General features: G+C 44.9%; 1 protein-coding gene and 2 long non-coding RNA genes across 4 annotated transcripts in view; 2 read left to right on the forward strand and 1 right to left on the reverse strand.

Moving 5' to 3' along the window:
• Positions 1–26,712, forward strand: part of SORCS3 (sortilin related VPS10 domain containing receptor 3) — a 979,390-nt gene that overhangs the window by 20,646 nt on the left and 932,032 nt on the right. The gene's annotated exons all lie outside the window — the stretch shown is intronic.
• Positions 3,788–5,327, reverse strand: LOC112444471 (uncharacterized). Its single transcript, XR_003032754.2, has 2 exons — positions 4,592–5,327; positions 3,788–3,948 (listed from the first exon to the last, which is right to left on the reverse strand). It is a non-coding gene; the product is annotated as an uncharacterized lncRNA (long non-coding RNA).
• On the forward strand, positions 5,360–8,761 carry LOC112444472 (uncharacterized). 2 transcript variants are annotated; one of them, XR_009492992.1, is made up of 3 exons: positions 5,360–5,659; positions 7,683–7,896; positions 8,507–8,761. It is a non-coding gene; the product is annotated as an uncharacterized lncRNA (long non-coding RNA). The 2 variants fall into 2 exon arrangements; XR_003032755.2 differs by having other exon boundaries at positions 5,360–5,652.

The following is a 26,712-nucleotide window of genomic DNA, read 5'->3' on the forward strand; positions in this document are numbered from 1 at the left end:
CCCTGGAGAAGGGAATAGATATCCACTCCAGGATTCTTGCCTAGAGGATTCCATGGGCAGAAGAGCCTGGCGGACTACAATCCATGGGGTCACAAAAAGTAGGACACAACTGAGCGACTAACACTTTCACTTTCACCTCCTGGTAGATCTGCCTCCTGGGAGCCGTTTTTGCCACTGTACAGATGTGTGTTTTAAGGGGAGGAGAAAGATGCCACTTCCCTTCCTCAGGGTTGGGGGAGGAGGGACTCATGAAATGCTCCAGCAGAGAAAAGCCCTGCACAGTGGGAAATGATCTTGTAATGGCTACAGGGGTGAACTAAGACGTATCAATAGCCTTCTCTTTCTCTTTAATCTCAGATTCAACCCTATTTAAATTTCTCCTGAAGGGAGTGGAAATGGTAAGAGTGTAGAGATAAGTGTCTTTAAAGAACGGCAGGTGACCCTGAGGATGAAACACTTGTATCCACCTGCTGCACAGCTGTTTGGTGGAACTCTGTCTTATAGCCCCCTCTTCTTGTTTTAAATTTAAGTGGCTTCCTAAAAACAGGCTTTTAGAATTTATCCTGCTTTTAACAAGTCTATCCTGAATCCTTTGTGAATGGATAGGACCCATTGTAACGTGTGAATTTTAATATTTAAAGTGGGGTCAACCCCAATGGCACCCCACTCCAGTACTCTTGCCTGGAAAATCCCATGGATGGAGGAGCCTGGTAGGCTGCAGTCCATGGGGTCGCTAAAAGTCAGACACGACTGAGCGACTTCACTTTCACTTTTCGCTTTCATGCAATGGAGAAGGAAATGGCAACCCACTCCAGTGTTCTTGCCTGGAGAATCCCAGGGGCGGGGGAGCCTGATGGGCTGCCGTCTATGGGGTCGCACAGAGTCGGACACGACTGAAGCGACTTAGCAGCAGCAGCAGCACCCTATGGGTTAGCACTTGAGTAGAGGATGAAATTTCCAGGGGCAGGAGGAGATCTCAAATGCCCCAGAAAGTGAAGTTGCTTAGTTGTGTCCTATTCTTTGTGATCCCATGGGCTGTAGCCTACTAGGCTCCTCCATCCATGGAATTTTCCAGGCAAAAGTACTGGAGTGGGTTGCCATTTCCTTCTCCAGGGGATCTTCCCGACCCAGAGCCCCTGTCAGTCTCTCAGGCCTGGGGGCTGGACCAGTGTTTATTAAAGAGAAATAAGAAAAGAAAGTGATGCTGGGAAAACCACCCTGGCTCTTACCCTCTCCTCTGCCCAGCACTCTCCATGTTCCTCACTCTTCCTGCTCTGAGAGAACCTTCTGATACTAGTCCTTTATTCTTCCCTTCATTTTCCTGAGATATGTGCATTTTATTTGATTTTCCCCCAGCTGGAGGTATAATTGACAAATAAAGATTGTACATACTTAAGGTGTGCAGTGTGATGTTTTGATGCACATGTACATTGTGAAATGATTACTAGGATCAAGCTAATGAACAAATCCATCACTTCACATAGTTACTCTTTCTATGCTGCTAGCAAATTTCAAGTTTACACTACAGTATCGTTAACTGTCCTCACCATGTGGTACATTAGAACTCTTAACTGAAACTTTGTATTCTGGCCAACATCTACCCATTTATCCCACCTCCTAGCCCTCGGCAACTACCATTCTACCCTCTGCTTCCGTGAGTTTGACTTTTTGAGAGTCCACATATAAGACAGAGCATACGGTCTTTGTTTTTCTCCGCCTGCCTTATTTCACTTAGAAAAAAATGTCCTCCAGGTTGCAGATGGTAGGATTTACTCTTTTTTTAAGGCTGAAAAATTTTTTGTTATATATAAATACTACATTTTCTTTATCCACTCATCAGTTGACACTTAAACTGATTATCTTCTCTGAATTCACTTTGGTATCTGAGCAAGTAGGCTTCCCTGGTGGCTCAATGGTAAAGAATTCGCCTGCAATGCAGGAGGAGTCTCAGGAGATGTAGGTTCAGTTCCTGAGTTGGGAAGATCCCCTGGAGGAGGGCATGGCAACCCATTCCAGTATTCTTGCTGGGAGAATCCCATGGACAGAGGAGCCTGGCTGGCTACAGTCCATAGGGTTGGCAAAGAGTCAGGCATGACTGAAGCGACTTAGCATGCATGCATGCATCTGAGCAAGTGTTGAGACTTGCAGTTTGTTTCTCTCTTCCGCTTTCTCCTACCCCATCCCTAACTCTTCTTTCCTCTCCTCTCACTGCAGGGGCCAGTGGAGCTGAGAGATGGGCTCTGGCAGCTGCTGGCCACCCTCCCTCCTTGCCCTGGGTCTGTTCTCTTTCCACCAGCAGGACCTCTTGCCTGCGCCCTCCTCTCTACTGTGAGCTCTGTGCAGGAGCGGCCTCTCCATCATTAGAGGAAGCAGTGGGGTTCTGCTGTAATTAAAGCAAGCCAATGGGAGGAAGCAAAGCAGAGCAGGGAAAAAGCAGCCACCAACAAAACATCTCATTTCCCACACAAACTCCTCAACAACTGCTGTCTATTGGCTTTCATGGGAACCTGCTTCCTTTAAACACAGCAAAACGAAACCCCACAGGATGGTGTGGGAAAAAAGTTATCCTCAGGCTGCTAGAGTGGAGGTTTAGTCCTTTCCCCCACTCCCTACCCTGCAGAGCAAAACGATCAAATGTTAGAGTCGAAAGAGACCTCAAAAGTTATTTAGTTCAACTTCTTCCCCAAGCCTGGGGTTACCTTCATCACCTGCTCCTCCTAAGATAGCATCTCTGACGCATTGTTCCCTGCCTCCCACTCTTCCCAGCTCCCTGAATTTGCTGGACCAAAGCAGAGACAAAGATCGAAGGTACTTTACTAGCAGAAAACTGGCCACCCAAGCCTGTCGTCATTTATGGCACTGGCTCCGGAAATGTCTAATTAATTCATTTATCCAATTAGCCCCTTGCTCTCTGAAATGCTTTTTCTTGGTTGCTGGGCAACTGGGATAGACTTTCAACACATGCATGCTGCTGGTGAATGAACCATCAGTTTTTTCCTTCACCCTGGCACCCCCACTTTTCTTTCTCCTTTTATTTGTCTAATGCACAGTAATGAAGAACATCTCCACCAATCTCCAGTTTTCTCACCTTCCCCAGGCCTCTGGATATACTTGCTGTCTGCCTTAACACATTTCTGAAGGTAATTTTTATGCCAGACATTTGTCATGGACGAGGAGAGTGACAGAACATATAGGTACACAGAGATGTGTTTGCAAAATAATGGAATTAGCCCCGCTCACGCAAGACTTGAGGAGAGCTTAGCTGGTGCCTGGGACCTGGCCAAGGTTATGCTCAGAAGTGTTTGGGCAGAGTGGGGAGACTCTCTTCTGGTGATGTGGCATTAACAAGGGCAGTGGTTCCATTTGTCTTTATGGCCTGCCCTTCCTGGGGAATTGTCATCCGTCTCCAGCCTACAGTGTATTGTGAGTACTAACTAGGAGGCAGGACTTTAAGAGAGACTGAAAGAGACATCAGGAGGGCAGTACAGTGCCTTGAGGAATCATCCTTGAAACATAACATGCTCTTGTTGCAGGATGTGGAAGTGCCACATGCTGCTTCAGGGAGTTAAAGTGTTAGAACTGGACTTTGAGCTGAGGCTTCCACCCTTTTCTGTCTTTACAGATGAGAAATTGGAGGATAAACCTTCCGGAGGATATACCATTTGCTTGGTGTCTCAGAACCAGAGTTTGGGGTTCCAGAGTCCCAGACCTTCTCATTGGACTACCCTGCTCCTCTTTGATCTTATGGAACTTTGTCCATAAAATTAGTCACTGGAATCACCAAAACTCGATTTTAAAAATCGACTTTATTTCGAAGTTGGCAGTGAAGATTTGCAGAACTCAAGGGTCTTGGTTCTTGTTCCCCCATCCACCTGGGCATACGTCTATTGCAGAGGCTGGAGCATGTTTTCAGTATGAATAAGGAATGGTTCTTGCTCTCAAGAGCCCCTGCTTGTAGGAGAGGAGATGGCAGTGAAGGAGGGAGGGACTCCTTCTTGGAAGGAAACATTCAGAAAGGAGGATCTGGGCTGTTTGACTAGAACACAGATCTTATATTTGAGGGGGCTGTGAGGGAGGAATGGGGGTGAGGGACATTCTTTGGCCAAGAGGGCAGCATGGGCCAAGCTTTGCAGGCACGAGAGATTATGTTTGGGGACTGGAGAGTGGCCTGGAAATAGGGCCCTCAGGCCACTTGACTTTCTCTGAGACAAGATAACTGGCTCGTTGCTGCCCTTACTGACATCTGGAAAGCATGGCCTCCTCCTATCCAGAATAATAAGCAAGCAGAGTTATCTGAACTACATGCATACGTGGGTATAGGAAAGCATATGTCAAGTTTCCTGGATGGATATGACTTCCCTTTGAATTTAATTCATAAATAATGATGAAGGTCATAAAAGTACATGCTCACGACACATGTGATGTGTCTACTGCTGTGGACCCAACTTGCCAGGTGCACAGCATTCAGGAGAACCAGCTGCCTAGAGAAGGAAAAGGGGACTCTGCAGTGGCTAAAAGCACTGGCTCCCAGAGCCTACTGTGGGACCAAGGGAAACCTTTAATTGAGAAGAGCCCTTTCCTTGGCACTTACAGTTGTGTCAGTCACTCAATCTGTAATTTCAAGGGATATGCACAGAGGGACCTGGCCTTGACAATGAGCACCCTGACCACGTCTTTCCAATGCGACCAGTGCTTCTGTACTTGCAAGCGTTGCTCTTCTGGGTAAAGGTCTCCTTCTTTCAGCTGTGCAGACAAGACGGGGCTTACTTTTGCAGAACCTAGAGATGGCATTACAGAATGTTCCTTTGAATAAAATCTCCTCTGAGAATTTTCTTAATAAGATGATTTGAGTTCCTCTTAGGAATTAAGCTGACGTTGGCTGCTGTTTTTCTGGTAAGACTTTTTACTTTCAGAATGCGCGCTGGGCTGACGATCACCATGGTCTGGTTTTGGAGCAGTCAGACTCACATGACAGTCGAAGGTTCTGGCAGGGAAGAGTTGGTAGCTTTTTACTCAATAAACAGTGTGGTGGGCTTTGGTGGATGCAGCCTCGTGAGCTTGGGTCTTCCTAGACCAGAAGGTGGAGTCTCCGGTAGTTGCTGCTTCTTGTTCGTTCCTTTTTTCTTTGGCGAAACACGATTCTTGTCTTAGTGAGTTCTGTTAAATCCATTCTTTTCCAAATGGGGCTGCTATTGTGTGGAAGGGATTGGAACTTTCTCTCCCTCTGGTCATCCCTTGCCATCCCTCGGGTGATTCGGTTTCCCATTTTCTGAGATGTGTCCACGGGCTTGTCCCCCACCCCCGCTTATATAGGGAGGCAGGGTGCATCTGGTGCCAGATTTCATTCAGCCCTGTAACAATCCCCCCTTTATGACATCACTGCTCATCACCATGGAAACAGTCCCGAGTCACAGAGACTGGATTGTAGCATCATAGCATCAGACAGGACGAGGGGGAGAGGAGAGGAGGGAATTGAGACTGTCTGGAGAGATGAAATTCCAATAAAATACCATGTGATGGCAGGATGTGGGATTTTTCTGTTTGGATTCCTGCACAGAAAGTCTAGCCATGGGTTGCCAGAGTAAACCTCATCTAGGATAAGGAGGAAGAGCTGTTGTGGCATGTGGACTCTGGACTCTTTGTTCTTGCTTGGTAATAGGTGAAGTTGATTAAATTTAATGAGTGCTCTGCTGTATTTTATATGTATTTCTCATTTGAGCCTCACAAAAATCTCCATGCACTACTGGATCAGAGAGGTTCAGTAACATGACTCAGATTACTTAACTGGAAAAGGCAGAGCTGAGATTTAGAGGCAGAAGTTGTGGTCTGTGCTCTCATGAAGCTTACAGATTGTGTGTGTGTGTGCATATGTGTGTGTGTATTGGAGACAGTTATTAAGTAAATAAAATAGAAAGAGTTAAAATTGTGCTACAGGTAACATGAATGCATGGTGCTTCAGTGAGGTGGTTTTGGCGAGTGAGTAGAAACGGACTTATGTTCATGTATTATGAGATTTGGAAACATGGTTCTGCGTATAAGAGAAAGTGAAAGTCACTCAGTCATGTCTGACTCTTTGTGACGCCATGAACTGTAGCCTACCAGGCTCCTCTGTCCATGGAATTCTCTAGGCAAGAATACTGGAGTGGGTTGCCATTTCCTTTCTCCAGGGGATCTTCCCGACCCAGGAGAGAAAAGACATTCTCCTCTAATATAAAACATCCCTGGCTTGCCCAAGGATCAGGCTAGAGTATCTCCTGACCATAAAGGAGTAGTGGCCTTTTTTTATAGGAGAAATAAATAATGGCTAGATTTTGCATGATTAAAAAATATTCTATTTTAGACGTGTTAAACTCTGGCTGATAAATGAATGAACAAGTAACAAATGAACATTAAAAGGGGAAATCCCCCAAGGAAATGGTCAGTCATGTTTAATTCAACAGCTTGTTTCTTGTTGTGGTTTGCATGGTTCCCAACAATTGCGATTGCCTGTTGTAGTCATGTGGTCTGGCCATATATTCTCTTAGTGAAATTGGTTCAAGTCTGTAGGACTGATTAGCTAAGTCCTTCTCAGTGTTCCAAGGGCTTTGAGGCCTTCATTACGGATCACTTCTGGGTGCTGATGTCTTGGTGCACCCCTCCCCCCGGCAGATGGATGGGTCTAAGGAAGCCCATTCCTCTGCATTCCTGCCACCCTGCTGAGCTGTCAGGAGTGTTGGTGCCCTTCATTGCACCCTGGGACTTAGAGTGGACAGCTCTCTCTTTGGTCTCCTGAGTTGAGGTTGCCCATCTCGGCTGAGCACCTTACTGGTTGGAGCTCTGCTATTATAATTTTGCAGTGGCAGGCCTCTGCGTGTGTGGCTGTGCATGTGTACAGATTTTAATTAGTAAGCCAAATGAAGTGCAATTTACAATCCAAGCTTGTTCTTTGTAAGACCTAGAGGATGCCAGTCTAACTGCTTACGTGGCCCTTCTGGACCTATGCTGTTGATTCTCTCTGAACCGTTTATGACTGACTGGCACATACAGAACTAAGTGGCTTTTTTAAAAGTCATGCATGAAGAGTCATATAATGAATTAATTAAGATCACAGACTTGGAAAAGACTCTGATTCTGGGAAAGATTGAGAGCAAGAGAAGAAGAGGGTGGCAGAGGATGAGATGGTTAGATAGCATCATTGACTCAATGGATATGAGTTTGAGCAAACTCCGGGAGATGGTGAAGGATAAGGAAACCTGGCGTGCTGCAGTTCATGGGGTTGCCAAGAGTCGGATATGACTTAGTGACTGAACAATGATAGATTTGGGAGCAGCATACATAGCAGTTTGGCCTCACTTAGTTGGGCCTCTTACTAGCCAGATAATCTTGGGCCATTTACTTATATTCTTTACATATAATGTCTTCATTTACAATGTCGGTGTGAATCTTAGTTCCTACTTCAGAGTGTTGGGGTTCAGATTCAGTGAGATGTATCTCTAACATCTGATTATGATGTCATTCTCATCAAAATCAACTGTAATTAAGTGTGCCAAATGTACCCTTTATGTTTTCCCCCAATAACTTGTTAAACACTTTTTGAGCTCAGCGCAAAACTTGGGCTGTTACCCAGATCACATCTAGATTTTCTCAGATTTTGAGTTTGAAAGATCAGAATAATTGGCATTTTTATTGTTCATCATTTTCAGGCACCATAGGTGAAGAGGGCCCAGGAAGTGTTACTCCTGGTATGGAACTGATTTCTGAGAACTTTGTCAAATAACAGAGAGACTTTCTGGAGTGTAACCTTGACCTTAGTGCTGGAGGAGCACATTACACAGGTATAGCCTCTGCCTCTAATTGCGAACAGTTCTCTTCACATGGAACTGCCAGAGGGAGAATCCAGCCAGCGGCATGTGTAAGGTAACATGCACACACTGACCATATGAGAGAGGCTAACCAGGGTTAACCACTCAAAACTAGCTCTCTGACCTCAGGAACTCAGATCATCTTTTTATATCCTCAGATATAGAAGGAAGAAGATAGTGGCTACTAGATCCTTTAATTTTTTTATTGGTGTGTAATATACATGCACTAGAGTGCACAGATTTGAATAGTACATCTCAGTGAATTTTTTTTTATGTGTGATTACACTGATGTTACCCCACCATGTAAGTGAGATCAAGATATAGAACATCTTTAGCATCCCAGACAGCTCCTTCATTTCTCCTTCTCATCAATAGCCTCTCCCCATGGAAATAATCAATATTTTGATTTCTATCAAGATGTGTCTGTTCCTGAAATTCACGTACATGCAATAATGTGTGGCAGGCAGCCTCTCAGAGGGTTCCCAATCATCTCTGCCTCTTGATAATCATGCCTTTGTGTGATGTCCTCCCTTGGATGTGGGCTGGACCCTGAAGCCTGCTTCTGATGAATAGGATATGGCAGGAGTGATGGGATAGCACTTCCAAGATTAGGTTCCTCAAGGCTGTGACTTGCATTTTGCTTGTACTCTCTCTGGTTCTTCTAGTTTGCTCTGACAAAACCAGCTACCATGTTGTGAGCTGCCCTCTGGACAACAGCCGGTGAAGAACTGAGGCTTGTGGCCCAACAGCCATAGAAGTGAGCCTGGAAGCAGATATTCCCCAAGATGAGGCTTGAGATCACCATAGTCTGACTGATACCCTGATCAGAGCCTTGTGAGCAGCCCTGAGCTGGAGGACTCAGATAAGCTGCACCTGGATTCCCAACCCACAGAGTGGATACAATAAATATCTGTTATTTTAAGCCACTGAGTTTTGGCCTAATCCATTACATAGCAGCACATATGTGATATGTGTAGTATGTTCTGGTTTTTTTCCACTTAACTTTATGTCTGAAATCTATCCCTATTTGACGTATATACCATTATTATTTAAAAAAAAGTTGTCTAGTATTACAATGTAGAAATGCACCCAATTTATTTACTCATTCTATAATTGATGGACATCTGGTTGTTTCTTTTTTTTTTTGATTGTATGAACATTCTTGTACATCTTTTTGGTGGATACGTACACTCATTTCTCTTGAGCGTATGCCCGGGACTGGAATAATTGGATCATAGAATTCAGTTCAGTTCAGTCGCTCAGTCATGTCCGACTCTTTGTGACCCCATGAACTGCAGCATGCCAGGCCTCCCTGTCCATCACCAACTCCTGGAGTCCATCCAAACCCATGTCCATAGAGTCGATGATGCCATCCAACCATCTCATCCTCTGTCATCCCCTTTTTCTCCTGCCCTCAATCTTTCCCAGCATCAGGGTCTTTTCCAGTGAGTTAGCTCTTCGCATCAGGTGACCAAAGTATTGGAGTTTCAGCTTCAGCATCAGTCCTTCCAATGAACACTCAAGACTGATCTCCCTTAGGATGGACTGGTTGGATCTCCTTGCAGTCCAAGGGACTCTCAAGAGTCTTCTCCAACACCACAGTTCAAAAGCATCAATTCTTCGGCACTCAGCCTTCTTCACAGTCTAACTCTCACATCCATACGTGACTACTGGAAAAACCACAGCCTTGACTAGACAGACCTTTGTTGGCAAAGTAATGTCTCTGCTTTTGAATATGCTATCTAGGTTGGTCATAACTTTCCTTCCAAGGAGTAGAATAGACTTTAGTAGATACTATCAGACGACTTCCCAAAGTTATGCCAACTATACTCCTTTGAGCAATGTTTGATTTGCATTTGTGCCACTTCCTTGCAGAGGCTTATGTGGTGATATTAACATATCTCATGTGGTTTTAAATTTGATAACTGATGGATGTTGATCATTTTTTTATATGTAGCATGGCCATTGGATATCCTTTTCAGTGAAATGCCTGTTCAAATCTTTTGTCCATTTTATGTTAAATTCTGTATTTTAAAAATGGAGTTATGGGAGCTCTTCATATTCTGGATTTAAGTTCTTTGTCAGATGTATTTATTGTAGAATATCTCCTTCCAGTTTGTAGCGTCAGGTGTGTTTATTGTAGAATATCTTCTTTCAGTTTGTAGGCTGCTTTGTTATTCTGTTAATGGTGCACTTTTTATAAAGGGATGCTCTTAATCTTAACGAAGTACAATTTATCAGTGTTTTTAAGCTTATAAAATCTTTGCCTGTTCCTGTATCAGGAAGGTTTTAGTCTATGTTTTGTTTTTATTTTAATTTAATTTTATTTTTAAACTTTACAATATTGTATTAGTTTTGCCAAATATCGAAATGAATCCGCCACAGGTATACATATGTTCCCCATCCTGAACCCTCCTCCCTCCTCCCTCCCCATACCCTCCCTTTGGGTCGTCCCAGTGCACCAGCCCCAAGCATCCAGTATCATGCATCGAACCTGGGCTGGCGACTCGTTTCATACATGATATTATACATGTTTCAGTGCTATTCTCCCAAATCTTTTACACGTTTTACTGTTTTAACATTCACCTTTAGGCCCATAGTCCATCTGGAATTTCTTTCTTTCTTTCTTTTTAATGTGCAGAATTCTGAATAAGGAGGTCAAATTCATTTCCTTTTCTCATATGGAATTTCAAGTGACCTAACACCATTTACTGAAAATATATCTTTGTTGCAAATCAAGTGTCTTTGTGAATTTTCTGTTTGGTTCTGTTGGCCTCTTTTTCTATCCTAACACCAATGCCACACTGTCTTAATACTGTAGGTTTGTAATCCATCATATTATTTGGTAATTCAATTTTGTTAACATTTTGTGTTTTCTTCTTGGCTCTCAGCTCTTTGCATTCCCATGTATATTTTAGAATCAACTTGCCAATTTCCACCAAAAAAGCCTGCTAGGATTTTTGGCTAGGGTTATATCAGTTGGTCATTTGGATGAAAATTGATGTTATTTGGTTTTCCTTAATTTCTTTCAGCAGTGTTCCACAGTTTTCTGTGAAATTGTCTTGAAAATCTTCAAATAGATTTATTCCCAGGAGTTTGATGCTGTATGATGCTATTTTAAGTGGAAATTTTAAAAACTTTCATTTTCTAATAGCTGATTGGTAGTATTTAGATTCTTTTGTCTTTTTTTTAAATTTTATTTTATTTTTAAAATTTACATAATTGTATTAGTTTTGCCAAATATCAAAATGAATCCGCCACAGGTATACATGTGTTCCCCATCCTGAACCTTCCTCCTTCCTCCCTCCCCATACCATCCCTCTGGGTCGTCCCAGTGCACTAGCCCTAAGCATCCAGTATTGTACATCGAACCTCTTTTGGATTTTCTTTTCACACCATTATATCATTTGTGAATGGGTGTTTTGTTTCTTTTATTTACATCCTTTAATTCACTTTTTTGTCTTATTAACCAAATTATAACCTCCCAAAAGTATTGAATAGAAGTGGTAATAGCTGACATCTTTCTCTTATTTCTGAATATAGGGGAAAAGCTTTCAATATTTCACAGTGAATCACTGTGTTTGCTGTAGGTGGTTATATATACTTTTTATCGTATTAGGGGTAAAAAAATCTTTTTCAAGTGTAACGTTTTATGATTGTTTTTGAATGCATCACTTTTTAGTAAAAACTAATATATAGAAGGGAATGATAATGATGATAATATGAGTAAGAATAAGAGAGACAAGAGAGAGGAGGAGATGAAGAAGTATGCTAAAAAGGAGAGGAAGAATTTCCTGGATGCTTCCTGTGTACCAGGCACTCTGAGGGTTGTAGGAAGTTATGATCAACAGGTCACATGGCTAATCAAGGCTGGGGCTGAGTGAGAATCCAGTTCTCCTGGGAAGCAGGAGAGAGTGCAAATAAAAAGGAAGACCTGTGAGGAAGAGAGCAGTCATTGCAGTCCTCCTAGGGCCTCTGTCTTTACTGTGTCTCTTTGTATCTGATTTTTTTCTGTCTCTTTTTCAATCGTTATCTTAAAAAAATATTTATTTATTTTGGTTATGCTGAGTCTTCATTGCTGTCCTGGCTTTCTCTAGTTCGGGCGAGCAGGGACTATTTTTCGTGGCAGTGCACTGGTTTCTCATGGCGGCGGCTGCTCTTGTTGTGGAGCACAGGCTCTGGGGTGCATGGGTTTCAGCAGTTGCAATCTGGGGGCTCTAGAGAGCGGGCTCATTAGTTGCGACGCACAAGCTTAGCTGCTCTGTGGCATGTGGAATCCTCTCGGATCAGGGATTGAACTTGTGTCCCCTGCATTGGCAGGCAGAGTCTTAGCCACTGTACCACCAGGGAAGTCCGATCTATCTCAGCCTTGATCTTAATCTTGGGCTCAAGCTCAATCTCCTTCTTCTTCAGTGGAGAATGGTGGTGGGTACCTCCTTTCCTCCTCCATCAGGTGATGTGAAATCCCTTTTTCTAGACTCCTTATTTTAATTCAGTTTTGAGATGCCCATAACATAGTACCAGCTTACCTGAGTCACTCAGATTACAGTGTCTGGGGCAGGAGATGAATGGGCATGGCTGGTGCCTCCTTGGTGTCTCAGTGTCAGCTCTCTGCGAATAATGGCCATCCAACAGTTAGTGGTACACACAGAGAGAGATGGCCACGATTCAGGCTGAAGTAAAGCTGCAACCACCCTCCTCATCCCAGACAAGCCCAACTCCTGTGGCGACAAGCCAAGCTCATCTCCTGTGGGCTGAGGTCTTTGTCTCAGACTGACCTAGGGATGTCTGTATGCCATGAAGTGCTGTGTTGCCTGAGCCCTCTGCAGCTGGCCTGGTTCTTCTGTGGGTTTTGCTTTCTCTTTTGCAAAGTCTATCCTGAGGCTATTGTTTGGTTTTCTGGTCCTGACTGAATTAGGATGGTTTCATTTATGGTGAAAACAATAGAAAACAATCACAAAAAAGCGCTGAAGAAGAAACAGAATACAGAGCGTTTTTTTTACTCTTTGAAGGATGAATGCAAACCTGTTTTGCAGTGTTTTAATACGCTCAAGATGCTCCCTCTCACGTTAGCCAACCTCTCCCCACCTACCCGGGGAAAGCTGGTGTGTTGGTCATGTATGTGTGTTACTTGTTGAGTTGTGTTCAACTCTTTTGGACCCCACAGATGGTAGCCCATCAGACTCCTCTGTCCATGGGATTCTCCAGGCAAGAATACTGGAGTGGGTTGCCATTTCCTTCTCCAGAGGATCTTTCCAACCCAGGGATTGAACCCAAGTCTCCCACGTTGCAGGCAGATTCTTTACCATCTGAGCCACTAAGGAAGCCTGATTGTGGTGTGGCAGGAGTTTACTGGGGGAAGAGGCTGAGTTTTGGGCTAAGCAGTTGCCTGCGTGAGGGCATCATCATTTCACCATCACTGAAACTTGAAATACCACTGGTCCCCAGGGATGGTCATGAGGGCTTGGTGCAGGGGTGAAGTGTGGTGGGAGTGAGACCATTGTTATCACCTTGCTTGGTACAGCGACCCCAGGGCTACAGCCAGTTTCCTAAGAGTGGCCAGTTGTCTCTAAGCATGACTTCTGGGGAAAGTGTGGCTCGTTTGATACCATCCGTTCCCCGTTCCTGAAAACAAACCACGCAGTGCGTGTGTATTTAGCAAAAAGGACCACTGAAATTGCTTTCATTGCTGAGATTTTCTACTTTTTTCTCTCTTACACAACATTTTCAAGAGGGATGGTTCATGACCAGGCATTTGTTTAGAGCAATAGGCACTCTTATGTCCTAGGAACATTCTAGGAGCAATAGAATTGATGTCAATGGTAGACACAACACGTGCATGGTCTGAAAATAGAAAATCGTGAAGATGCCAAAATTAAATCTCTTAACTGAGGATAGAGCCCTTGAGAATAGATACTTTGAGAGTAAACAAGGAGGAACCTCAGCATTTCATGTCTTCTGCCTTCAGGTGGTGGTGTGCTTCAATGACCTGCTGCTAAGTCACTTAAGTCGTGTCTGACTCTGTGTGACCCCATAGATGGCAGCCCACCAGGCTCCCCTGTCCCTGGGATTCTCCAGGCAAGAACACTGGAGAGGGTTGCCATTTCCTTCTCCAACAATGACCTGAGGCTTTAGTAATAAGCCTTGTTAAAGTGAGGTGACACCTCATATTTGGAGTTGATTAGTTGGGTGGCCTAGACCTAGTGCACACAAGTTACTTCCCAAGGCAGAGAGCAGAGCTGCAAAGGCAGTTACTAAGTGAATTCACAGGTGCATAGGAAGTATTCCATCAATGTTAGTGTGTACAGTTATTATTGCTGGGCCATGTCTACAGTGATGCCTTCAGGTCTGGATGCCCAAGATAAATGAGAATATCATTTGCTGAGAGAGAACAGGATGGGGGAAGGATATTGGAATCCTCTTGTAAAAGAAACCGTGGAAAATATTAGCTTTGTTTAACCTGGGAAAGTGATGACTTGGGGGATGGGAGCACCAAATATTTGAAGGAATTCTATGCAGAGAAGGAAAAGAATTGTTCTTTAGAACCTTAGAGGGTAGAAAGTAGACTGGAGATGAGAAATTGCAAGGAGGCTGATTTTGTGGCACTTTGAGGAGGAACTTTGCCTGGGGGGAGACATAGGTGGAGCCTAAGGCAGCTGCAGAGGGGTGTGTGGAGGACTTTGGAATTTATCTTCCAATTTCCTTCCAAGGTATAAATGAAATGAGATGAAACTGGGTTCTCTTGCTTGTGGAGAAGGAAGGAAAAGCTGTTGGAGTGGCCCATGTGGGCCAGCCGTGGCTGGTGAGAACTTTATCCATCTTGAAAGAGAAAGGAAGGATCCATCATTTATTGAGCACTATGTATCAGGAGCATTGCCAGGTTCTTTTCTTTCTCCCCTTTCCTTTCTTTATTCCTTCATTCCATTATAGGCTATTGTAAGATGTTGGGTATAATTCTCTGTGCATGCTAAGTTGCTTCAGCTGCGTCTGACTCTTTGTGACCCTTTGGACTGTAGCCCACCAGGCTTCTCTGTCCATGGGGCTCTCCAGGCAAGAACACTGGAGTGGGTAGCCATGCCCTCCTCCCTGAAGGCGATCCAAGGGGATCCAAGCCGAGTCTCTTATGGTTCCTGCATTGGCAGGCAGGTTCTTAACCTCTAGTACCAATTCCCTACACAGTAAATCCTGGTTTATGTGTAGCAGTTTGTATCTGTTAATCCCATACCTCCAATTTGTCCCTCCTTCTTTCCCCTGTGGTGACCATAAGTTTGTTTTCTAGGTCTGTGAGTTTGTTTCTGTTTAGTATATACATCCATTTGTATTATTTTTTAGATTCCATTTATAAATGATATAGCATATGTTGTCTGTGACTAATTTCACTAAGGATAATATTCTCTAGGTCCATCCACATTGCTGTGAATGGCAATATTTCACTTTTTAATGGCTGAATAATATACAGTGTGTGTGTCTGTTTGTGTGTATCATGTCTTAATCTCACTGTCTGTTGATAGGCACTCGGATTGCTTTCATATCTTGGTTATTGTATATAGTGCTGATATGAACATTGAGGTGCTTGTATCTTTTTAAATTAGGTTTTTGGTTTTTCCATATATATACCCAGTAGTGGAATTTCTGGATCATATAGTAGCTCTGATTTTAGGTTTTTAAGGAACGTTCATATTATTTTCCATAGTGGCTGAACTAATTTACATTCCCACCACAGTGCCCAGGGGCGCCCTTTTGCCAGATGCATTCTTTACATGACTGACTTGTCTCAGAACACCTTCAGTTCAGTTCAGTTCAGTTGCTCAGTTGTGTCCGACTCTTTGCGACCCCATGAACTGCAGCATGCCAGGGCTCCCTGTCCATCACCAACTCCTGGAGTCCACCCAAACCTATGCCCATTGAATTGGTGATGCCATCCAACCATCTAATCCTCTGTCATCCCCTTCTCCTCCTGACCACAATCTTTCCCAGCATCAGGGTCTTTTCCAGTGAGTCAGCTCTTCGCATCAGGTGGCCAAAGTATTGGAGTTTCAGCTTCAGCATCAGTCCTTCCAATGAACACCCAGGACTGATCTCCCTTAGGATGGACTGGTTGGATCTCTTTGCCATCCAAGGGACTCTCAAGAGTCTTCTCCAACACCCACAGTTCAAAAGCATCCATTCTTTGGTGCTCAGCTTTCTTTATAGTCCAACTCTCACATCCTTACATGACTACTGGAAAAACCATAGCTTTGACTAGACGGACCTTTGTTGGCAAAGTAATGTCTCTGCTTTTTAATATGCTGTCTAGGTTGGTCATAACTTTTCTTCCAAGGAGTAAGCGTCTTTTAATTTCATGGCTGAAGTCACTATCTGCAGTGATTTTGGAGCCCAGAAAGATAAAGTCAACCACTGTTTCCACTGTTTCCCCATCTATTTGCCATGAAGTGATGGGACCAGATGCCATGATCTTAGTTTTCTGAATATTGAGCTTTAAGCCAACTTTTTCACTCTCCTCTTTCACTTTCATCAAGAGGCTCTTTAGTTCTTCTTCACTTTCTGCCATAAGGATGGTGTCATCTGTATATCTGAGGTTATTGATATTTCTCCCGGCAATCTTGATTCCAGCTTGTGCTTCCTCCAGCCCAGAACACCTTCAGGCGAGCAGTAAAGAAGGAAGAAACACTCAGGCAGCTGAAGTGACAGTGCCTTTCTTCATCTTCTCCTGAAACTCTGTGCTCTCAGTTGGGTCCTTTCACACCAAGTCCACTTTTTCCTCATCTAAATAGATGACTTCTGGGTAGAGCAGCCCTATTTCAAACCCTTTTGGAACTTTCTCTGGGGGCTGGGATGGCCCTCTAAGCACACACTTTTGCCTTGTCAGCTGAGATTCCTGCAGAGTCCTCACCCAGGGCTCCCGATCACAGTGTCTATTCTTCCCCTTCCCTTGGTAGAGAATTCCAGAAAGCCTTCTGTTGACCTTCTTTTAATTGCCAATAGTTATCAATAACCTAAGATATGCAGATGATACCACCTTTATTGCAGAAAGTGAAGAAGAACTAAAGAGCCTCTTGATGAAAGTGAAAGAGGAGAGTGAAAAAGTTGGCTTAAAGCTCAACATTCAGAAAACTAAGATCATGGCATCTGGTCCCATCACTTCATGGCAAATAGATGGATAAACAGTGGAAACAGTGGCAGACTTTACTTTTTTGGGGCTCCAAAATCACTGCAGATGGTGATTGCAGCCATGAAATTAAAAGATGCTTACTCCTTGGGAGAAAAGTTATGACCAACCTAGACAGCATATTAAAAAGCAGAGACATTACTTTGTCAACAAAAGTCTGTCTAGTCAAGGCTATGGTTTTTCCAGTGGTCATGTATGGAAGTGAGAGTTGGACTATAAAGAAAGCTGAGTGCCAGAGAATTGATTCTTTTGAACTGTGGTGTTGGAGAAGACTCTTGAGAGTCCCTTGGACTGCAAGGAGATCCAACCAGTCCATCCTAAAGGAGATCAGTCCTGGGTGTTCATTGGAAGGACTGATGCTGAAGCTGAAACTCCAATACTTTGGCCACCTGATGCGAAGAGCTGACTCACTGGAAAAGACCCTGATGCTGGGAAAGATTGAAGGTGAGAGGAGAAGGGGATGACAGGATGAGATTGTTGGATGACATCACTGATTCAATGGACATGAGTTTGAGTAAACTCCGGGAGTTGGTGATGGACAGGGAGGCCTGAAGTGCTGCAGTCCATGGGGTTGCAAAAGTCCGACATGACTGAGCGACTGAACTGAACTGATTCAATTTATATAGCCCAGAGTGATAAATATTCATGCATAGCACAGTACATCCAACATTTTAGCCTTTTTGTTTTTGTTCAGTATCTAAGTCGTGTTCGAGTCTTTGTGACCCCATGGACTGCTGCATGCCAGGCTTCCTTGTTCTTCACTATCTCCATGAGTTTGCTTAAAGTCATGTCCATTGAGTCGGTAATGCCATCCAACCATCTCATCCTCTGTCGGCCCCCTCTCCTGTCTTCCATCTTTCTCAGCATCAGGGTCTTTTCCAATAGGTCTTTAACCTGTTGTGTTTTTTAAATTAAATGGAAACATTCAGTTAAATTCAATAAAAGGGAAAAAAGGGAGAGCATCTATATGTAGCTATTTTAGTCTTGCTGTGGGACTGGGTGGGAGGCAAATAGGAAATGACCCAAGTGTCATAATATTCTATCTGAAAGTTCCCTAAGGAGACACCTGAAACATCTGGACCTGCCCACCCTTGTTCATTTGTGCTCACGTCTACTTATTAACTCCCTCAGCACAGAGTGCCTTTCCATGGGATGCGAATAGACTAAACAGAGCTTCTGCAGCTCACAGCCTAGTCCCGGATGAGACAGACACATGATCAGATGTGCCAGGGTCACCAGGGAAGTGTAAGGAACGTGTGAACTCTGGCGTTCCCAGAGGAGCACAGAGGACTTGCTGGCACAGAGATGGGACCCCCATCAGGACCATATCGTTTCCTGGTCCTGCCTCCAAGGCATCTATTCTCAGTGAAGTGAGTCTGACCTTGGGGCCGGTCCTTGAAGGACTCGAGTCAGACTGCTACGGTTCATATCCCAGCTCTGGCTCTTACCATGAATGAACATGATCCTGAGTGAGTCATGTAACCTCCCCATGCCTCAGTTTCCTTATCTGTATAGTGGGGATAATCATAGACCCATGCCTCAGTTTCCTTATCTGTATAGTGGGGATAATCACAGACCACACCTCGGAGTTGTTGTGACGGCTGCACTAGTGTGTACCCGTGAGGTGAGGAGACACGGCTGAGCTGAACTGCATGACCTTGGCTGCTGTTGCTGCTTGCTCAGAGGCCCTGATCTGTGAATTCCTGGGGCTTCCTTGTGCTGTCAACCTCTGGGTTCTCAAAATGTTCTTGTGAAGTTTTGCAGTGTGAGGAGGAAGGCACACCATGGGGGTGCTTGGTTTGAGAACTGAACCCTCCTGAGAACCTACTTGAGAGCCTTCAGGACACCTTCCAGAAGCCAGCACGTAGGTCAGGGAGGCCAGTAGGGCAGGCACCTTGGCAGTAGAAAGGGAAAATAGCAAACCTTCCTGTGACATCCCTGCCTCTAATGGATTCCCTCTTTTGTGGGAGGAAACCTGCTCACACGTAGGTGTGACAGTGTGACACATGCTGCACCCCGTGGGTGTGTCCCTGCTTTACAGTGGGAACTAGGAGCTCTTCCTGTGTAGTGCACACGTGAGGAGATGCTCCTGAGCCCGGTAGGGATTTTCTCCAATAGAGCCCCTTTCCGGAGAGGGTTTTTATTTTATTTTTTTAATAGCCGAGGAGAGAGAAAGCTCACTGTCACCAGAGGTTCCTAGCACCTGGCTCCCTGTCTCTTCCCATTTGAGCCACCAGGGAAGCCCCTAGCCCTGTGTGGCTTTTAACAAATCACCGGCCTGAGTCTAGTTGTGTCATCCATCATGAAGGGATTGATCAGATTCAAGACGCCATGACTGGTCCTTGTCACTGCCCTCACTTCGTGCTTGCTTCCTTGCTTCACTTGACCCAGCAAACACTGAGTTCTCTGCTCCCCAACACATGAGCAGAGCTCCTGCCTCAGGGCCTTTGCACTGACTCTTCTGCTCTCTGGAAAGTGCTGTCTCCAGCTCGCTGCATGGGTCACTGTCTTATCTCCTTCTGGTTTTTGCTTAAAGTTACTTTTGACTGAGGACTACCCTTGCCACCCACTCTAAAATTACGCATCTGTCTGATTCAGCTTCCTTCCCTGCTCTAGTTGTCCTCCTTGTAACTGTCTTGCATATTATGTGTTTTACAAATTCATCTTATTTATTGTCTCTCTCGTCATGAGAATGCAGGCTCCCTGAAAACAGTTTTGCCTGTTTTGTTTCCAGCTCCCACACAGTGCAGGGGAGGAGGATCCTCGAGGTGGGGAAGCTTAGCAAAGCAAGGTGGGAGAAACACTGTGATTGCAAGCTCTCCGGCTCCCCTTTATCTCCTGAGCTGTGAAAAGAAATGGCCTCTCCAGAAGGCAGTTTGTTTACTTGGAAGAAATTCTATCTGGTGCCTAATAGATATTTGCTGAATGAATGAATCCGAGGCCAGGCCCTGGGGCTGTATGGCCTAGACTCCTCCACTTAGCAGCTCTCTGAACTTGGGCCTGTTCCTTAGCCTCCCTGACTTTGGTTTCCTTTCTTGTATAAAGGGGATAATGGTGTAATTACCTTGTAGGGTTGTTGTGAGGAATCCATGTGAGGCTGAAGAATGATTGAATCTAGTGAGTGTTCAACAGGCCAGTGGTTATTTTTTTAATGTACTTTCAGGTCTGATATTTTAATTGCAGGCATAGGAACCCCTCCTTGATGGAACTTGGGTCAAGCATTCAAGAAATGACTCTGTAGACATGGGTAAGGTGGAGGCCTCCTGCCTCCAGTCTGCCCTGGGAAGGAGGGTGGGGGTTACTGGACAGGTTTCACGGGGAAAACTGCATCCTGTGTTTTTATGTTTCTTTTGTCTGCCGCCTCCAGCCCTGGCCCACCTTCCACACCTCTGAGCCCTTCTAGAAACGTCCCAATGCCTGGCAGTTCGGTGTGGCACTAAGCAATATTTTAAAAATAGGGGACACATTGGCTTTGGTGGGCAGGGAAAACGTTCTTTCTAGTACCAGACTGTCATGGGCATGGCCGGACTTAGCGTCCCTGCTTCCAGTCCGTCAGGTCAGTGTCGTTAGTGTTCTCCCTTCTGGGTCCTCGTGTCTTCTAAGAGATGGCACCACCCCCCGTGAGACTCACTGGAGTTGAGGTGGAGAAACTTTGTTGATGTTTCTGCCTCTCTGGGATTGGCTGACCCTTCTCTTGGCTGACCTTTTGCTGCTTATGGTCAGGGGTCAGTGAGGCCCAGCAGCCCTGGGGTGAGGAGGGGGGAAGTACAGGGAACTCGGGAAGGCAATGCATACGGAGGGAAGCGAGGTAAGAGCAGGCAGGGCAGGGGCGCAGGATCTCTCTTCAGGGGCCGTGGGCTCTGATTTCTCTTGTAGACCCTTGTTAGCGTCTCAGTAGTGAGCGGAGTCAGGCACTTAATTTCATTCGGCATAATGCTCCCAAGGCCCACCTTTGTTGTTGCAAAATGGCAAGATCTTCTTTTTTATGGTAGAATAATATTCCATTGTGTGTGTGTATATCATTTATCCGTTGATAAACACTTACATTGTTTCCATGTCTTGGCTGTTGTAAATAATGCAGCTGTGAACATTGGAGTGCATGTATTTTTTGAATTATGTTTTCGTTTTCTTCAGAGAAATACCCAGAAGTGGAATTGCTGGACCATATACTAGCTTTATCTTTAATTTTTGAGGAAACTCCATAGTCTTTCACAGTGGCTGTACCAGTTTACATTTACACCAACAGTATACCAGAATTCCCTTTTCTCTGTATCCTCACCAACATTTGTTATTTTTTTGTCTTTTTCATAATAGTCACTTTAGTGTTTGATGTTTGGTGTTTGATGATAACTCATGGTGGTTTTGATTAATGATCTATGGATCTGTTGGCCACTGTACGTCTTCTTTGGAAAAAAATGTCTATTCAAATCTTCTGCCCATTTTTAAATTGATTTGTTTGCTACTGAGTTGTAGAAAGAACTAAACAGTTCTGCTGCTGCTGCTGCTGCTAAGTCGCTTCAGTCGTGTCCGACTCTTAGCGACCCCATGGACTGCAGCCTTCCAGGCTCCTCCGCCCATGGGATTTTCCAGGCAAGAGTACTGGAGTGGGGTGCCATTGCCTTCTCCAAAACAGTTCTAGGAGAAGCTAAAGGCAAAAGAAAAGGAAAGATGTACCCATCTGAATGCAGAGTTCCAAAGCATAGCAAGAGAGAGAAGAAAGCATTCCTCAGTGATCAACGCAAAGAAATAGAGGAAAACAATAGAATGGGAAAGACTAGAGATCCCTTCAATAAAATTAGAGATATCAAGGGAACATTTCACGCAAAGGTGGGCTCAATAAAGGAGAGAAATAGTATGGACCTAACAGAAGCAGAAGATATTAAAGAAGGTGGCAAGAATACACAGAAAATTGTACAAAAAAGATCATCATGATCTAGATAATCACGATGGTGTGATCACTCACCTAGAGCCAGACATCCTGGAATTGAAGTCAAGTGGGCCTTAGGAAGCATCACCAAAAAAAGCTAGTGGAGGTGATGGAATTGGAGCTGAGCTATTTCAAGTCCTAAAAGATGATGCTGTGAAAGTGCTGCACTCAATATGCCAGCAAATTTGGAAAACTCAGCAGTGGCTACAGGACTGAAAAGGCCAGTTTTCATTCCAATTCCAAAGAAAGGCAATGCCAAAGAATGCTCAAACTACCGCACAATTGCACTCATCTCACACGCTAGTAAAGTAATGCTCAAAATTCTCCAAGACAGGCTTCAGCAATACATGAACCGTGAACTTCCAGATGTTCAAGTTGGTTTTAGAAAAGGCAGAGGAGCCAGAGATCAAATTGCCAATCTGCTGGATCATGGAAAAAGCAAGAGAGTTAAAGAAAGACATCTATTTCTGCTTTATTGACTATGCCAAAGCCTTTGACTGTGTGGATCACAAGAAACTGTGGAAAATTTCAAAGAGATGGCAATACCAGACCACCTGACCTGCCTCTTGAGAAACCTGTATGCAGGTCAGGAAGCAACAGTTAGAACTGGACATGGAACAACAGACTGGTTCCAAATAGGAAAAGGAGTAATGTCAAGGCTGTATATTGTCACCTGCTTATTTAACTTATATGCAGAGTACATCATGTGAAATGCAGGGCTGGAAGAAGCACAATGGAATTAAGATTTCTGGGAAAATATCAATAACCTCAATATGCAGATGACACCACCCTTATGGCAGAAAGTGAAGAAGAACTAAAGAGCCTCTTGATGAAAGTGAAAAGGAGAGTGAAAAATTGGCTTAAATTCAACATTCAGAAAACAAAGATCATGGATCACGTTCCATCACTTCAGGGCAAATAGATGGGAAACAATGGAAACAGTGACAGACTTTATTTTTTGGACTCCAAAATCACTGCAGATGGTGAGTGCAACCATGAAATTAAAGACACTTGCTCCTTAAAGAAAAGCTATGACCAACCTAGACAGCATATTAAAAAGCAGAACATTACTTTGCCAACAAAGGTCCTCTAGTCAAGCTATGGTTTTTCCAGTAGTCATGTTGGATATGAGAGTTGGCCATAAGAAAGCTGAGCACGAAGATTGATCTTTTGAACTTTGGTGTTGAGAGAACTCTGAGTGTCCTTGGACTGCAAGGAGATCCAACCAGTCAATCCTAAAGGAAATCAGCCCTGAATAGTCATTGAAGGACTGATGCTGAAGCTGAACTCCAATACTCTGGCACCTGATGTGAAGAACACATCATTAGAAAAGACCTGATGCTGGGAAAGATTGAAGGTGAGAGGAGAAAGAGACAACAGAGGATGACATGGTTGGATGACATGAGTTGAGCAAGACCCGGGAGTTGGTGATGGACAGCAAAGCCTGGCGTGCTGCAGTCCATGGGGTTGCAAAGAGTGGACAGAACTGAGCAACTGAACTGAATTGAACTGTGTTGTAGGAGTTTTAAAAATATATATATTTGTATATTACAATACCTCATTGTATATATGCTTTGAAAATACGTTTTCCTGCTCAGTAGGCTGCTTTTTCCTTTTGTTGACGGTTTCTCTTGCCGTGCAGAATCTTTTCAGTTTGATGTAGTCTCACGTGTTAATTTCGCTCTTGTTGCCTTTGGTGACACATCCAAAACACGAGCGCCAAGACTGACGTCAGGGGTTTTTAGCCCACGTTGTCTTCCAGAAATTCCATGGTTTTTGGTCTTATATTCAAGTCTTTAATGTATTTTGAGTTACTTTATGCATATGGAATAAAGTAGTTTTTATTCTTTTGCATGTGGCTGCCTAGTTTTATAATACTATTTATCAAAGAGATTTCCTTTCCTCATTATATATTCTTGGATCCTTGTCATAAATTACTTGACCATTTTGTGTGAGCTTATTTCTGGACTTTCTATTTAGTTCCACTGATATTATACTTGTTTTTATGCCAATCATACTCTTTTGATTACTGTATCTGGTAATATAGATTGACATTAGTAAGTGTTATGCCTTCAGATTTGTAATTCTTTCTCAAGATGGCTTTGGCTATTCTGGGTCTTTTTTGGTCCATACAGATTTTAATATTGTCTGTTATATTTCTGTGAAATAATATTTTAATAATGAAATGGTTGAAACCCCTGAGATTGCTTTCTAGATGTGTTCTGTGGGCTTCTGGGCCAATTGCTGTCTGTCCAAGGGAGGTGGTGAAGAAGGCACTGATGAAGGGCAGGTGAGGGGCTCTGGCTCGGGGAGGAGCACAGCCCCTTACCCAGCTGGGCGCTGCCTGCAGCCGAGGGTGTTGGGTGCGGACTGAGAGGGGCAGGGGTCACACCTTCCTCTGCTTCCCTTTTGACCCTGTTTGTTACCCAGGCTCAGGAAACAGCTGCTTCCTATGTGCTGGTGCTGCAGTTGTCAGCCTCAGCCTTTTAAAAGTGGCTTCTTGAAATGCCACTTTTTATCTTTCCAAGAGCCACAGACATCTTGACAAGGCCGATATCAGTGGTGAGAGTCTAGTTGATGGTGTGTCTTCTGATATGATGTGTTGAGGATAGCTCTTCACTTCTGTGATCTCCTCCCCAAACCCTTCACCCTAGTCTGATCACAAGAAAAACAGCAAAGTCCCAACAGAGGAACAGCTACAAAATGCCTGGCCAGCACCTCTCAAAATCGCCAAGGTTGCCAAAACTAAGGAAAGTCTGAGACACTGTCAGCCAAGAGAACCCTAAATGTCACGTGGTGTCCTGATGAGATCCTGGGACAGAAAAAGGACGTTGAGTGAAAAATAATGCAGTCTGAATTAACTGTGGACTTCAGTTGGTGATGTCAATGTTGGTTCATTAATGGTGACAAGTATACCATACTAAAGTGAGGTTTAAACATTAAGGAAACTGGCATGGGGCTTAAAGGAACTCTCTGTACTGTCTTCTCAACTTTTACAGAAATCTAAAAACTAATCTAAAAACTGTCTTAAAAATTATATCTATTTAAAATGAAACCCATCATTCTCACAGGATCTGGTTGTACACAGCTCCTGTCTTACACACGGGAAAGACCCTTGGCAGAGAGGCCGCCAGCTAGCGCTGTGTTCACACTGAGCTCTGCTGCCTGGAGCCCGTCTCGTACGGCACCAGGCACCCTGGCCCTTCGCTGGGCCTGTTGGGGTCCTGGTTCTGCTCAGCCTGGGACTGTGCCCACAGAGGCCCTTGTTTGCCTTCAGGAGGGGTAATTGCTCCCTGAGAGATGTGTCTGGTGGTGCTCCTAGCTCCCTCGAGCCTCAGCGTCCACCCGAGGGGACAGACTCTTGTTAAAGGTCAACAGCAGACAAAGGAGTCACTGAACTGGGAGATGGGCTTCAGGCTATGTCTAGTCTTCCACCAGAGGAAGAGTTTCTTGTATTTTTCCATGAAAATGTAAACGTCGTCTCTTTAGGACAGGAGCTGATCAGAGGTCATCACTGACATTCATAGTGAGTCACTTTCTGTCCTTGTCTCTTCATGCCTTTGGGACCACATTCCCTAGTTTTCCTTTTGATGTTTCTGCAAAAGACAATTTGTTTTTGTCCTGACCTATTTTATTGTGGAAAAAACGATGCCAAAATTGCTTTGCTTATCTTTTACCAGCCCAGCCTGAACTGTAACGCTCCAGGAGCCTGCAGCACATCTGCTTGTCTGTGACCTATCTTTGTCCCAGATCAGTAGGAGAAGGAACCCAGCAGTGTGGCTAGGTTTCTAAACAGGTTGAGCTCTTTAAGAGAACCAGGCCCCGAGGCCCCTGACCCAGCTGGGGTTCCATGAATCAGAGGTGAAGTTTGGTGGGCAGCCAGCCAACATAGGCAGACAGGCACCTGGGTACCAAAGGGGACCCAAGAGGCTCAGATGTGCAGCCAGAGGGGGCTTTGGGGGCTCATGCCTACAGATGGCAGGTGACTTCGAAGAAGGTGTGGTGGTGTGTGGCACTGGACAGGGCCAGCAGTGACCAGCAGCGGGAACCTGCCCTGCAACTCGGTGCACCTCAGCTTGCAGGGGTGGGGGCAGCGAGGGTGAGAGGGGTAGCTGGCAAGGCCGCCAGGGGGCCAGCGCCTCCCTGCCCTGGAGCTTCACCACAGATTACGGCTGAGGACAGAGGTCTGCAAATCACATGTCTTTGCTTGTATTCCACCGGGGAATGACAAGCCTTCCTGTGTTGTTGACACTTGTTTCCAGGTAGGTTAAGGTTCAGCCCTCCTGACCCCCAGGGCAGGTCATCACATCCTCTGGGGTGCCTGGGGCTGGCACCAGGAGGCAGGACGGTGGCCTCCCTTCCCCTGAACGCATTGATCTAACTGCTCATGGGCACAAGGAAGATGGTCACTTCAACTAAGCTGGACTCAGGGGTCCGGTGTCCCAGAGGGCTGGCGGACAGGTGTGCCAGGCTGTGGGGAGGCCAGGGTGCTGGGTTAGCATGTAAGCTGGGTGTCCTGTGGCCACGCTGACCTGTGTGTGTCCTTCCTTCCTGTGTCCCAGCCCCAGCCCAGCCTGACCCTCATCCAGCTGGGGAGTGGGGATGGAGTCAGAACCACGAGCCCCAGTGAGACAGACTCCTCAGTCTCCCTGAGTCTGCCCTACCTGAGGGTGCAGCCAGGAGTAGCCAGGCAGGGCTGGGCAGCTGTGGTTGCAACTAATGGGCTTGTGCCAGGTCCATTCACAGCTGACTCCAACAGCTGAGGTGACCTCCCC

Source organism: Bos taurus, chromosome 26 (assembly GCF_002263795.3).
Source record: "Bos taurus isolate L1 Dominette 01449 registration number 42190680 breed Hereford chromosome 26, ARS-UCD2.0, whole genome shotgun sequence".
Classification (NCBI taxonomy): Eukaryota; Metazoa; Chordata; class Mammalia; order Artiodactyla; family Bovidae; genus Bos; species Bos taurus.